Raw genomic sequence first — 14,156 nt, 5'->3', positions numbered from 1 at the left:
CTAGTGGGAGAAATATTAATGGGGTCCAGTCGTATTGTTGTAAGGTTGATACAAAAATTTGTGCATAGAATGTTTTTCTGTTGTGAATTTGCTTATATGTAGTGTTTTTAGGGAAGTGTAGATACTGTCTGATAAGGTAGGTGGGTAGATGGTCACTAATAATATCGGGGAGGCAAGTAAAGGTTTATTGGTTAAAATCCACTCTAGTAGTGACCATTGTTTAGTTTTTTTTTGTCAATTCTAGTAGGTAAATGAATTAGCTGAGAAAATCCATATAACTTTATAAAAGTTACAGGATTGTCAGAAGTACAGGATAGCCAGTTTGTATTGAAGTCACCCATTACTATACTTTCTTGAGTGAATGTTAAAGACAACCAGTAAAGAAAATACTCAATTAAAGAGGGGTTGTTACCACGAGGGATGTAGACTGCTATAATAGTTATGGCTTTGTTGAAGTTAAATTCAATAATGTTGAAATACTGTTTACTACATTTGAAATTAGAAGGGTTTGGTGCTAAACATTGAAGTTTGGAGTGTACTCTTGTAAATAATAGCTAGACGTCCACCATGTTTATTTAATCTAGCCAGTCTATGGATGTTATAGCCTTGAATTAGAACTTAATTGTCACACATTATGTTCCCTATGCTCCAAGATTCATGTTAAGAAGTAAAAGGTCTGATTTTCTATGGGTAGGGTTAGTTGGCATGTGAGCATGTAGAAGCAGTGGTGTGTTTGGGTGTAGTGGGTTAGTTTGGAGGCCTGGATTTGGGTGGATGTCACCACTAAGTTTGAGGTTTAATCTTAGCTGCATAACTTTGATTAGGTTCTTGAATGTAATTTTAGTATATTTATGAAGTAGAGGAATGGTGTAGCGATGTGCATATTCTATATATAAAAACATATTAATTTGGTGGAGTTAAAAAGGTTTGGTGCTCTGTGAAAGCATACTATTTTGGCATGAAGTTGTGAGGGATTAGAATTTGTAGAGGAGGGGTAGTGTAAGAGTAGGTGGTCTTGGTAACAGACTTGGAACTAAGGGAGGAATTAGTTGAGTTACTTTCCCTTGGTTACACATTTGTCCCTAGTAAAATGGGTGACATATCCAAGGAACTTATTGAACTAAAATGCTTTGTCCGAAAGTTAAATTTCAAGTTACTGTTTAGCAATGAAGTTGCCTTGCCACATGATTCTCTCAAACTACCGAGTGTGTATAACCCCCCCATCCACCCTTCTCTCCAGCTTTTTGAAAGGATTTGTGAAGCAGACATCAGACATTCCTTTAAGGCATGTAATAGTTATACCGAAACTCCTCGGTATAACATTACTAAAGAACAGTCTTAGATGAATTATGCCATTACCCAGTTCGAGTAGTCAAACCTGATAAAGGGGGTGGACTTGTAATTATGGACAATTCACTGTATAACGAAAAAATGCTCGATGTCCTTAATACACCTGCCTATTCCCTGCTTCTCTCAATGAAATACACCGCACCCATAGTATGATGAGGCGTCTTCCGTGACTTGTTCTTGCAGGGTAAGATTGACATAGAAACTTACAACTACATCGACATCTCTATGCCAAAAATTCCAGTCATGTTTGGCATCCCCAAGGTCCATAAGGATGTCAATAATCCCCCCATGCGCTGGTTGATGGTAGATCATCTATGACATATCCCAGCACCAGATTGGTAGACACTATCCTGTCTAAATACCTGAAGGACCTTCGTGTATGTAAAGACTCCTGGTCTTTTTAGACAACTTCAACAACATTCCGTTCGATGATGGGAATAATTTTCTCACCATCGACGTTGTTGACTTATACACCTCCATTCCACACCAAGAAGCTGTGGAATGGATTTCCCTCCTGCTTTTAGACTGTGGAGCACCACAGACTGAAATTGACTTGGTTACAGAAGTCTTGGACATAGTCCTTTCATGTAATTACTTCCTTTTGATAAGGATTACTTTTTACAGAAAAAGGCGTGGCGATGGGCTCGCCTTGTGGGGCCTCAGTCGCCAACTTCTTTATGGGTTTTGGGAAAAGAACTTCCTTTTTCCAGTGAAAGGATGCAGACAGTGAAATTTTACACATGTTACCTGGATGATATTTTCATCCTCTTCCATGGTAATGACACAGAAGCCGTAGACTTCTTACAGTTTCTAAATGGTACTACTGACTTCTTGAAATTCACTTCTAATTTTTCACCTGTAGAAATCGATTACCTCGATGTAAAGTTGAGAAAGGAAGGAACACCTACACATCTTGTGTTTACAGAAAGCCAACTTACTGTAATTCGTTCTTGCACTTCACAAGCCACCATCCCTTCAAACAAAAGAAATCTATTGTGAAGGGCCAAATGGTTAGGGCTGTTAGAATGTGTAGTGATTTTGACACCTTCCAGAACGAATGCACACTTTTGTGTAACATGTTCCTTAATAGGGGTTACCCGAGGAATCTCATTGATGAAATTAGGCTTGAAGTTACAGCCAAAAGGATAAACGGGGTTTATAAACCTATCTTGCAAAGCCATGTACTACTTGACCTTAGTTCTAATAACACACTACTGTCACCCATTGAGTGTTCCCCTCTTCTAATGACATCTCTCTGACCAACCATGTAGCGATTTTGCCATTAGTTACGTCCACACATTTAGTCTTAACACTCAGACTACCACTGCATTGATTAAGAAAAACTGGCAATTCATCTTGGGGAGTCCTGGCCTCTCTGAGAAATTAGGCCCCTGTCCTAATTTTGTCTTCAAGAGGAACAACAATCTTAAGGAACTTCTACAGAGGGACCTAACTAAAAAAAACTTTAACAGGCGTACAGGGATGTACCCATGTGGTTTTTGCAACTGGTGTTACAAAATGAAGGTAGGGCAGACCTACATTATAAGGGACAGGAAGTTTTTAATCCAAGCTCCACTCAACTGTGAAAGTAGATCAGTTGTATACCTGGCTCTTTGTGATTGCTGTCCCTCATTTTATCTGGGAAAGACTGATCGCAGACTTAGGGACCGTGTCTATGAACATATGTATGCAATTAAGAAAAACTCTGACGTTAACGCTTTGGCTAAACACATTGCCAACCACCCTGGGCACTCTTTCTCGTTTATGGCCATAGATCAAGTGACCAATAACATCCGGGAGGCCCAATAACTCTACTCTTAGAAGTACGTGAACTGGAGTGGCAACTGCGTTTAGACGATTTTGCTACCGGGTTTAAACGAAAACTGTAACATCTCAGCAGTACTCAAATTGAGGAGCTATTTAAGGTAGTACCCCCATTTGTAGATATTCCTTACTTTCTTATGCATACATAAAGACTTTTTTTAAAATATACAAAATTTTTTTGTTTCTGACTTCATGTGACGTGCCTTTGTTGTAGCACCTCTCATGTTAAATATTGCCTAGATTTTAGTTATTATTGTTGTTTATACAATAATATCTTTAAGGTACACAGTTGCTCATTATGGTTCATACTTATAATGGATTACCATTACTTTTTTACTAAGATTTAATCCATTACTGCATATTATACTTACTTTTTTATGAGTTGTTATTTGAATGACTTTTTATGTTGAATTTTTACTTTAACGTTATGATTTCTTTCACATATTTTAAGAATTTTAAATATGTCATTTTAAACTTTATGTTTATTTCTTTGGTAACATTCCACATTTTGAAATGCTTATTACTAACATGAATTAATGTTTGCATTTTCTCTTTGAGGAACAAGTTGTTCTTGTGAAGGCTTCTACTTGTTTACTAATTACTACAATGAGTTTCACCTTATCATGTTGTCATTTCCCTTTTGCTTTGTATAAAAGGGGCGTGCACTTTTACCTCATTGTTAATTTGTTTTCTCTGAGGAAGCTGCACCTTTGTGCGGCGAAAATGTTTGTGATAAATAAATTCGTTAAGACTACCTACTTGTTGTTGCTGGTACAAGGGCTCCGTGGTACGTTTTTGGATTCCAGTTGGTCTTGGTAAGATGTTATAACAGAGTTCAGGAAAAGAAGACTTGGAAGAAAAGTGTGGAAGATAAACATTTAAAACTTTTATTTTCAATTAAAAAGAGGTTCAATGTTGTATTAGCACAGGGCTCTTAACATTAACCCTTGTAGTCAGACAGTAGATAAAAATAAATCCATATTACGTTTTGTATTTTTACTGTTTTTTAACTAAATAGATTTTAGGTTTTAAGTCCAGGCAGTCACAACCTTGCAAATGAAAGAGCTGGCCATCAGTAAATAATAACCATAGGCATTTTTGTCATAAATTCTATACCAGTTAAAGCAGTACGTTCACAGAATGGATTCTGTGAACAGAACAGGGCTAACAGATTCATTAAGAAGCAACTGCCAATAGCCAACTGAAACTGTTAAACAGTTTAAGCAAGAAAAAACAAGGCAAAACCCTGCACACAACAGTATGTTTATAAAAATTATCATGACAAATTAAATGTTATTTGATAAAGTAGTAATGTAAATGGTGCTGTCAATGATAATTTACTTGTGAGATGGGGTTAAGTGTTATCAGTGACTGTTATATATACATGTTAAAGATTAAGGACGTGGTAATAAAACCTGCATACAAAGGGGGTGCTATTGTTACTACAATCAGGATGGTATAGAGAAAAAATGAAGAGAATGCTGGAAAATGAGAAAACCTATCAAAAGGTAAATCAACTGAAGTTAGATCAAATGATACAGAAAGTAAACAGTGATCTGAATGATATGTTATTAGAAGGCCTCATACCACAAGAACTTTAACACAACACACCCGATGATACCATCTATCAGCGGATTACCGAAAATCCATAAGGATGTTAAAGATCCACCATTACATCCCATCGTGGCAGGAGGAGGGTGGCTAACAGAGCCCCTATCAATTTATGTAGAGAAAGAACTTAGAACCATGCTAACTCAGACTGCAAAAGTACTTCAAGATACAGGGAACTTTCTATCAAAGGTAAATCTAGTAATGGAAGAAGTTAAATACCAGCCAGACATACTATTAGTTACCATGGATATTTGCAGTTTATTTACCTCTGTCCCTAACAGCTATGAAGTTATAAGAATATCAAGTCTAAGAACAAATGCAAGAGCAAAAATGGACATCTGCTCCCTACGTGAGATAATCTTAGAATGTTTTTGTATATGGGAAGGAAATATATTGGCAACGATGGGGGGGTAGCTATGGGCACCCCATGCGCCAATAGTTACTCAGATTTAGTTCTTTCTGTATGGAAGACTGAAAAAGTGTTTAACAATAACAATCCATGGCATAGTACGCTTTGTGGATGAGGTCTTCCTTTTATGGAAAGGAGGACAACATGAACTTGAGCATTTTGTTAAATACTTAAACCAAACTACAAACTTTCTCAAATTTACAATGCGATGTTCTAAAGAAAGTACAGATTTTTTTGGAAGTAAAAGTCAGCCTAGATGCGGACTTTGGGCTAGAAACCAGTATATTCAGGAAAAACACCTGGAGGAACCACTAGCTATTTAAAAGTAGTATGCACCCCAGACACATTACTAAACGTATTATGGAGAATGAGATTGCTGATCTATCTAGCCTATGCACCAGAGAGTCTGATTTTGAGCATGAAAGATCAAACCTCCAAGGATATTTGAAGGAGAGGGGATATAGGAAGAAAGAAACAACCCTAAATGCTGAGCGAGTAATCTAAGGAAAGACAACGCCGACCTTTTTGTAGTGGCCTCACTACTACTCATAAAAAGGAAAATGTTAAACACAATTCTACGAACGAACAAGTCAGATTTACACTGTCATTTAGCAATAATACAGAAGTGTGCGATATCATTTGTAAATTTTGACCAGTATTGATGCAAGATAATAAATTACGTGATATAGTGGGGGGAAAACCCAAGCTTACTTTTAAAAATAAAAAGGAATTTGAAGAGGTTATGTCAAAAAGCTGGCTTTCCAACTGAATATATCTTGAATAGGAGAGGAACTTACAAGTGTGGGAAGTGTAGAGCCTGCAATGTGAAAGATACTAGTAACTTGTTCTGGCATCCTATAAATGGTTTGGAGTATTGTTTCAAATGTTATGCAAACTGTAATACCTGACATGTGGTATATATAGCAACCTGCAAGCTCTGCCCAGCATACTATATAGGCAAAACTGATCAACTTTTAAAGAACAGGGTCCTGAGATACAAGGGATATTCATAACAGGGACCAAAGGAATGCCTTAGCAAACCATGTTATGGAGTTTCCGACACATTACTTTAACTTTAAAGTTATAGAATGTACATCATATGGAATAAAAAAAGGGGACATTACTAATCAGATGGAGTTAAATGAGGTGAGATGGATTGTGAATTTAAGAGCTGATAAACCACCAGGCCCAAATGCTGTAGTGCCCCTGAGAGCCATCTTGAAAGGAAGGTGACCTATGATAGGGCAGAATAAAGGTGTGCCTTGATTTTGACACATGAATGGCTGCAGACCAATCCAATTGAGATATACACCCAAAACCCATTGAATGACTAAGCAGGTAGAGGCACTGACTGGAAAGAAGTGAAATGATTGGTTTAGAGTAAGCTACTAATGGAAATGCAACTCTGTTCCCCTTACGATCTGAAGAAGGCATAGCCGAAAGCACTTATCGTTGTGAGAGTTAAATACTTACTTACAAAGCTACAAATTTTTCAAAGTTAACAGCTTTTTATTTTATTCTACCAACAGTCTCTTAAACCATCAAGTTCTTTGTTTTAAAGGATTATTTTCATTAAAGGAGTTTCAACGTTGTTGTGGTGGTGAAGTGTGGCTTTACCTGTTCACATGTTTTTCTTCCACATCACCTTCAGCAGTTACCAGGTACTTCTTCAAAACAAGTTGGTCATATTGTTTTGTTTCAACTTTCCAGCAGAAATATTACCATAGTACACAATTATAGGCCCTCTCCTGACCACTTAGTTGATCAGGAGGTGCCATCATTCAGGGAAGATTTCATTTTCTGTTTTTGCTGTCCTGTCCTCTACATGCACTCAGTGGAGCACTGAAGAAAGACCATGCAATGGGATGCAGAAATGGAGATTCTCTAAGTTTTGCAAGGAGCGTTTCCCATCAAGCAGTTCTACCCCCCCAACTGAAGCATGAGAGTTGGTTTCTCCAGTCTCCATTGGGACAATCACAGTACCAGTGTGTCCCAGAATGCAAGCATCTAGCCCCAGCCCACCAGGGAAGGCAAGTGGGCTACTCCCGTCACTCCCTTGCCATTTATTTGCAGGGTAGGACAGAGAAGCTCCAAAAAGTAGAAGTTTCAAATTCCATAGGTAACTACAAAGCTTTCATTAGTGTGACAATGCTTATTAAAAACTTAGTTTAGTAAAACGTAGTTAAACTTGCATATCACTTGAAATTGCTATTTAGTGCTTTGTGTTTTAAAGTAGGTTTTGCTCTTTTCATGCTTTGTTTTAAATTATTTTTATTTTCCAGTTATACTCATTTATTGTTTTCTTTCTTTGACAGCTGATGCAGAATACTGGTCTACATGAATTATTTTCAGGCTCGGCCCACAAGGAAACAAAAAAAAAAAAAAACACCCACACAGACTTGACAGTATCATAGCTGCAGTTACAGTACAAATCTTGACTATACCATGAATGGGAGTAGGGTAATAGTGCTTAGCAGCACTGGTACCTCCTTGGAGTAAACAGTATTCAGCAATGCAGGGACTGAAGAGCAGGTAGAAGGTGAAGGAAAGAAATGGAGCCAAGGATATTTGAGAAGTAAGAGTGGGGTGACAGAGGGTCTAAAGTAGTGAAATATGACAGTAAGCTATAGTAGGTGAAGGCAAAATGGATATTACTTTAGGAACTTGGGGAGAACATTTTCAGTAACTGTAAGGAATGTGTAAAACTTGCAAGTAGTTAAGTGTTCCTTGATGTTTTGGGCACAGTTTTTACTCATTTTTTTATGTGCAACTGCATCCATAATATGCCAGAGGAGGTGATGGCCAATGATTTACATACAACAACAAGGCATTCTAGGTAAGCAAAACCAACTTCTTTATAAAAAGAAAAAAAAGGTTGTTTTTCAGTATTATATCATTACATATTCTCACCAATTGTCAAACAAAGGTGTTATACTTAAAACACGGTGGATTACATGCATTTTCTGGATACTAAAAACTCATTAGTTGCTATAGTTAGGAGGCCATCCTTATTAGCAAAATGAAAAGTAAAAACAACACATTTATATGGAAAGCTGATTACACTCTGCTCCACTAGTTGTCATGGTTAGGTAATACATTTTAAAATTTAACTTCTCACTTCCAATATACTTGGGCAATTATTCTCCACATCACTGCATTTTGAAAGGTTCCAGCCAAGCATTTTTAAGCTGTTTACTAGTAAGTGCCCTAGAATTCCTACACTCACTATCCTTCACTATCAGCTATACAGTGCTTCCTTCCCCTTGTCTAATGATTAACTGCCTACTGAATAATGTTTCACACTTCTCACCTCAGTTTTATGTATTCCTAACATCTACACTGTAGCCATGCTTACTCACATCTTACATGTCTGATGATTCCCTGTCACATTTATTGCACATAAACTGTTTGCATACTAAATGTTTTATACTTTGAATTTAATATCACCACAGAATAAAAAGACTTTCGGATGTTCCCGGTTAGGGGTCGCCACAGCGGAACTCCGGTCTGCTCATGATTGGTAGTGGATTTTTACGGTGCTGAGTTGCCAGCCCAACACCCGACCTTCAACGAAGGCATGCCCATTCACAGAATAAATACCTTTCTTATCACTGTATAGTGTCACTACAGAATATTAGGGGCCACCACAGCGGTCAACTCATGATTGGCAGTGGCTTTTTACGGTGCCAAGTTGCCAGCCCAACACCCAACCTTCAACGAAGGCACGCCCATTCACAGAATAAATACCTTTTTTATCTTTGTATAGTGTCACTACAGAACAATTCTCTGTTTGTATGTAGATGTCTTAAGAAATATCTATGTAATGTATCTTTGTGTATCAGTTGGAGATTTTCTCCCTGAACCTCTGCTGGAAATAGGATTTGCGCAGTTGTACTTTCCTGGCAAAAAAAGACAGACAGATAAACAATTGATATCAGCGTTCACTACCTGATTGGTCTGCACAGCATACCTGACACTTCATAGGTTCATAGGTTCATACTAGGCTATCTGCCCAAGGGCATTTATAAGCCTAGCCCATTGTTTTGTGGCTTACGCCACCCCTTTAGTATGGGGAACTATACCCATTATTTTGCTGTGCCTCTGTCGAGCAGTGACACTGAGGTAATTCCTGGATTATATCTGCGATCTCCCATCCATTGGTCAAGATTTCTCTTGAACAAGGCCAGCGAGGTGCTCTGCCTCACATGTACCGGGATTTTGTTCCACAGCATAGGGAGTCTTTGGGTGATGAATCTATCCCTCCAGCACGTCCTATTAATAGCCGTGTCGAGGTTTAAGTCTCCCGCCCTTGTGGCTCTGATGGATCTAGATTTTTTGAGGTGAAGCATATTCATCAAATCTGGGTTTGACATGGCCTTGTATGTTAGGCAAAGGTCACCTCTGAGCAAGCGGTAAGCGACTGAATAGAGCTGGAGTTCTTTCAGTCGGGCAGCATAGGACAGATTTTTGAGACCCTTTATCCTTTTGGTGAGGAACTTTTGTGGCCTCTCCAGCTGCTGCAAGTGTCGGGTCAGATACATTCCGAATGGGGCATTGTACTCAATCATTGGTCTGATGAGTGATGAGTAAAGGGAGACTATGACCTCCCTTGATCTAGATGAGAATCCCTTCATGATAAGGTGGGCAATGTAGAAGGACTTCCTAGCTACATGGGTGCCGAATGACAGACTACTATCAACCTGGGTCCCCAGGTCCCTGATAACTTCTTCTGTGCTCAGTGGATTGCCACCTATTTGGTAGCTAGGGGTAACCTTGTTTTTCCCGAAGGGTATGACTATGCATTTTTTGGCATTTAACTTTAGGCCGTGGCTCTGGCACCAGTTATCCGTTTCTGTGAGACCCTTCTGAAGGATATCTGTGTCAGATGTGTTTTCTACTATGGCGCCCAGTTTGCAGTCATCTGCAAACTTTGTCAGCCATAACCCTCCTGTGTTTGCTTGTACTTGGAAAAGTAGATGCCAAACAAGAGTGGGCCCAGGACTGAGCCCTGTGGGACACCACTTGTGACAGGCTTTGAGTCTGACATGGCGCCAGCAACTCTGACCCTGTGGGTTCTGTCACTCAGCCAGTTTGCAACCCATCTTGTGATGTATGGGTTAACATTTAAGCTGATGAGTTTTTCAATGATACCCGAGTGGGGTATTGTATCAAGGCCTTAGCCAGATCGAGGTAGGCTGTATGGACTGCCTTTCCCTCATCAATGGCTTTGGTGACTGTTTCAAAAGTCAACCAAGTTTAAAAGGCATGATCTGCCTTTGACAAAGCCAAACTGGGTTGGATCCAAAGTCTTCAAATTCCCTATGTCTTTATTTATGAGGTCCATTATGATCCTCTCCATGGCTTTGCAGATAAGGCTTGTCAAGCTAATGGGCGGTAATTTCCAGGGTCTGTGGAGGCACCGCCTTTGTGAAGTGGGACCACAGTTGCAGTGCGCCACTCCTGGATCCAGAGGTAAGACTTTGATTAAATAGCTGTCCTAGCTGTGGGTTTAATTCCTCATTGAGTTCGTGGAGCACACAGCCGGGACACCATCGGGTCCCATGGATGCTGTGTTTTTGCTTTGGAGAGAGCAGTTCTCACTTGGGCGCTGGAGATGTTTGGGGGCTGCACTCATTTGGTATAGATATCTCTCCTTTTGGGGAGGGGAGAAGTTTGCACTGAACCTGTCAGCCAGTATGTTGGCAATGTCTGTAGGATCAGTAATCTTCACATCATTTTGAACTAGTTCTGAGCATATCTGGGAGTTTCCTCCTAGGTTTCTAACATAGCTAAAGAAGGCCTTATGATTGTCTTTTGAGTCTTTAGCTATTTTTCTCTCGAAATTTGCTTTGGATGATTTTATGAGAGCTCTTAGTTTTTACTTATAGTGATCAAGGGTGTCTTACCTTTTAAGGATTTTGCTCTATCTTGTAGTAGCTTCCTCCTTTGTTGTAGAGTTTGTTTATGGCTGGGGTCCACCAGACTGGACGCTTGCCTTTGATACAAAGAGTCTTTGTTTTGCTTGGGATTGCCTTATCCATGCAGTCCTGCAGGTGCTGGTAGAAGGCGTTTGTAAGTGATTCAGCGGCTTGAGTATTGTTTTCCGGGGCCTGAAAGGAGACCACACTAGTCTTTAGAAGTGTGAAGTCGGCTTTTGAGAAGTTCTTTACTGTGGTCTTTTTTATTTCAGGTGGGGGTGGGATGAGGACCTCCAGCGAGATTAGTTTGTGATCTGATCTCACCAGTGAGGGGTATACTTCCGGTGTTGAACATTGTGCTCCAATGTTCGTGATGATGAGATCAAGTATGTTATCTCCTCATTGTGTTGGAATGTCTCACTGGGGATTGCAGCCCAAATATACAACAAAACTAAAATAATCACAGGAGTTACGTCCATTATTTCTTGTCAAGTGGAAATTATGGTGCAGATCTTTTGTCTCTTTTAACTAAAAGGGAAAAAACAAAGTGGAACTCGGCAGAGGCAGTAAGAGGTGGCTCATTCTTATGAGTGTAAAAAATCTTTTTTTTTTTTTTTTTTTAACTACAAAACAGACATTTGTAAAAGTCCAACTGTCCAACTCTATAATAGTTTCACTCCTTTGTGTCTACTTACTACCAGGCTAAGATCAGACAGATGCACCCCCCCCCCCATTATCAGAGAATGAATAAATAAAGGAAGCAAAATAGAGTTAAAACATGTATGCTGCATTTTTAGAGTAGAATCGATTTACCATGTAAAGTAAAGGAGTGTTGTTTTTTTATGAAAAAAAATATATTGCTGTACTGCAAAATAATCAAGCAATATAGTTTCTAGTTCTTGCACAAGGGGTAGTGGGGGATTGGGGTGGTGTGAAAAAAATAAGTCAGTAGACATTGGAGGTTATATTTCTGTCTGTTGTTTAGTTGTAGGCCCAATATTGTATAATCAGCTCATTAATAACCCTGCGCAATCATCTATAGGCCAGAGATGTACTTTATTTTTCCTTTAAGCATCCTTTTAAAGACTATTTTTATTGAGACTTAAAACAGCCAGTAAAATGTATGAGGCTCTTTACCTGGATGGCAAAGCACCATTATCAAAATTTGGAGGAGGCCTGTGTCATTACAGATCAACTTAATTATGGCTATTGATCTCCTTGTAGTGGTTTTGAAATATTCTTTTTTCTTTTCCTACCTTGAAGCTACAGAAAACGCTGAAGCAAACTAAATACCTTGACATAAACTCCTCCTCAGGTTATTCACTGCTTATGCCCACCAGGCAAGACACAGGTAAGGCATGGGTGTCTGATACTGGCATCAATCTCTTCATACTCTGGTGCAGTTTCACAGGGTTTTCAATTCCCCATTTCCACAACTTAAAGATCTCACATCCCACTTTTGAGCTTATTTAAGTAAATGCTGACATTTGATGTGCTGAGAGTCCCATGTGAGCTATCAAGTACACAAATATCTACCTGAATTAAAACATTTTTAAGGGAAGGATCACATCATCTTCTTTTGTTAAAGCAAAAGCTTGTAGCATTTCTTGACACAAAGTAAAATGGAGGTTGGGAAATAATATTTAATATTATTAGTAACATCTGTTAACATACTTAAGTAATGACTCAGTAGTAATTAACTCCAAACATTTTGGCATAAATAAATAACATTCTTTGCAACAAACAAATCAAATACTGCTATCACATGCAGAGTCAGCCATCAGTTCACAACACTTAACATATCTCTTAGCTCTATTGGCCTTGCTTAATATACCATACTGTTTCCCAATCTAAAACATTAATAAGGCATAGCACAGTCTGCTACTGCTAAAATCCTTAATTCAATGAGCAAATACATTTAACAGGTAGAGATTAAAATTATTTCACCAGTAAACTACATACAACAAAAGGTTTCTGCATTTCATAGCCATAAAACATTATAGAATCAGTTCTAACAAGCTATTCAACACTACTGCTTTTGCAGTGCCTTAACATATATACACAAGTCAAAAAGGCTCAACACAGTCCTGTAAATGAACAGGTAACACAATAGAGTAAAAGTTCCTGTTATTAGTAATCACTGTGAGCATACAAACATTTAGGGTGTGACTCTATGCCTAATCAAAGTCAGAGTCTGCATGCATTGTTAAAACTGCAGATCGAGACTATGACACTAACAAATCCCTCAAGCACAAAGAAAATCCAACCCATACAAAAACATTAAATGTACTACAAGCAAAAAGCTAAAATCTACTTTTTACATACAGATGCACTGCTACAATTCACTCTTGAGGCATGTTAAAATTACTTCTTCCCACTGTTTCATTATATGTTGTCAAAGCCGATGCATCTTGATGACATCATAAAAAAGTGCAACAGAGATCAAGTGGATGTCAGTTAACATCATTTTTTTTTTTTGGGGGGGGGTATACAACTGCAAACAGCCACTTTGCTATCTTCATTTATGAAATCCAAGGTAGTAATTACAGAATACTTGATGTGCAACATTTGCCTTTAATGCTTGTCAATAGTAATAAGAGTTTGTAGTACAGACTTCATCTTTGCCATCAGCATGTTTTATGTATCACATGTCTAAAATGGAAGGGCAGCAAAGGTTTTAGATAGACACATTTTTATTATATGAATTTTAATGGATTCCCGAATAAGATTGGCTTAAATTATGCAATTAATCTTTGTATAATGCAATTTTGTATGACTGTTTTAAATGACTGAAATAACCGTTGAATTTCAAACTATAGCTTTTAGTGGCAGTGCATTAGAAAATAAGTATTTGTACATGGGCTGTTGTTTAAAGGCAAATATCCATACTTATTTTTTCATTTTCCAATAACATTATATGTGCAGATAAACCCTAGAATCCAGCTGTTTTAAGGTGCTATCCTAGTTCAAAGCTGAAGCAGGAAGTCTGCAGTAAAGTTATGTCTTCACAAATGTTTCATTTTGTCCTAGGTCAATGGATGTCA

General features: G+C 38.4%; 1 protein-coding gene across 1 annotated transcript in view; it reads right to left on the bottom strand.

The window, feature by feature from the left end:
* LOC122812253 (4F2 cell-surface antigen heavy chain-like) overlaps positions 1-13,537 on the bottom strand; it is a 767,505-nt gene extending 753,968 nt beyond the window's left edge. The window contains exon 1 of the mRNA XM_044084754.1: positions 13,438-13,537. The gene's annotated coding sequence lies outside the window, so the exon portion shown is untranslated. The remainder of the gene's footprint in view (positions 1-13,437) is intronic.
* Between the last annotated feature and the right edge of the window lie 619 nt (positions 13,538-14,156).

The sequence above is a fragment of the Protopterus annectens genome, chromosome 1.part0 (assembly GCF_019279795.1).
Source record: "Protopterus annectens isolate FY-2018-M chromosome 1.part0, PAN1.0, whole genome shotgun sequence".
Lineage (NCBI taxonomy): Eukaryota > Metazoa > Chordata > Ceratodontiformes > Protopteridae > Protopterus > Protopterus annectens.
Note: the sequence above shows the minus strand (reverse complement) of the source record. Positions and strands in the feature narration are given on the sequence as shown.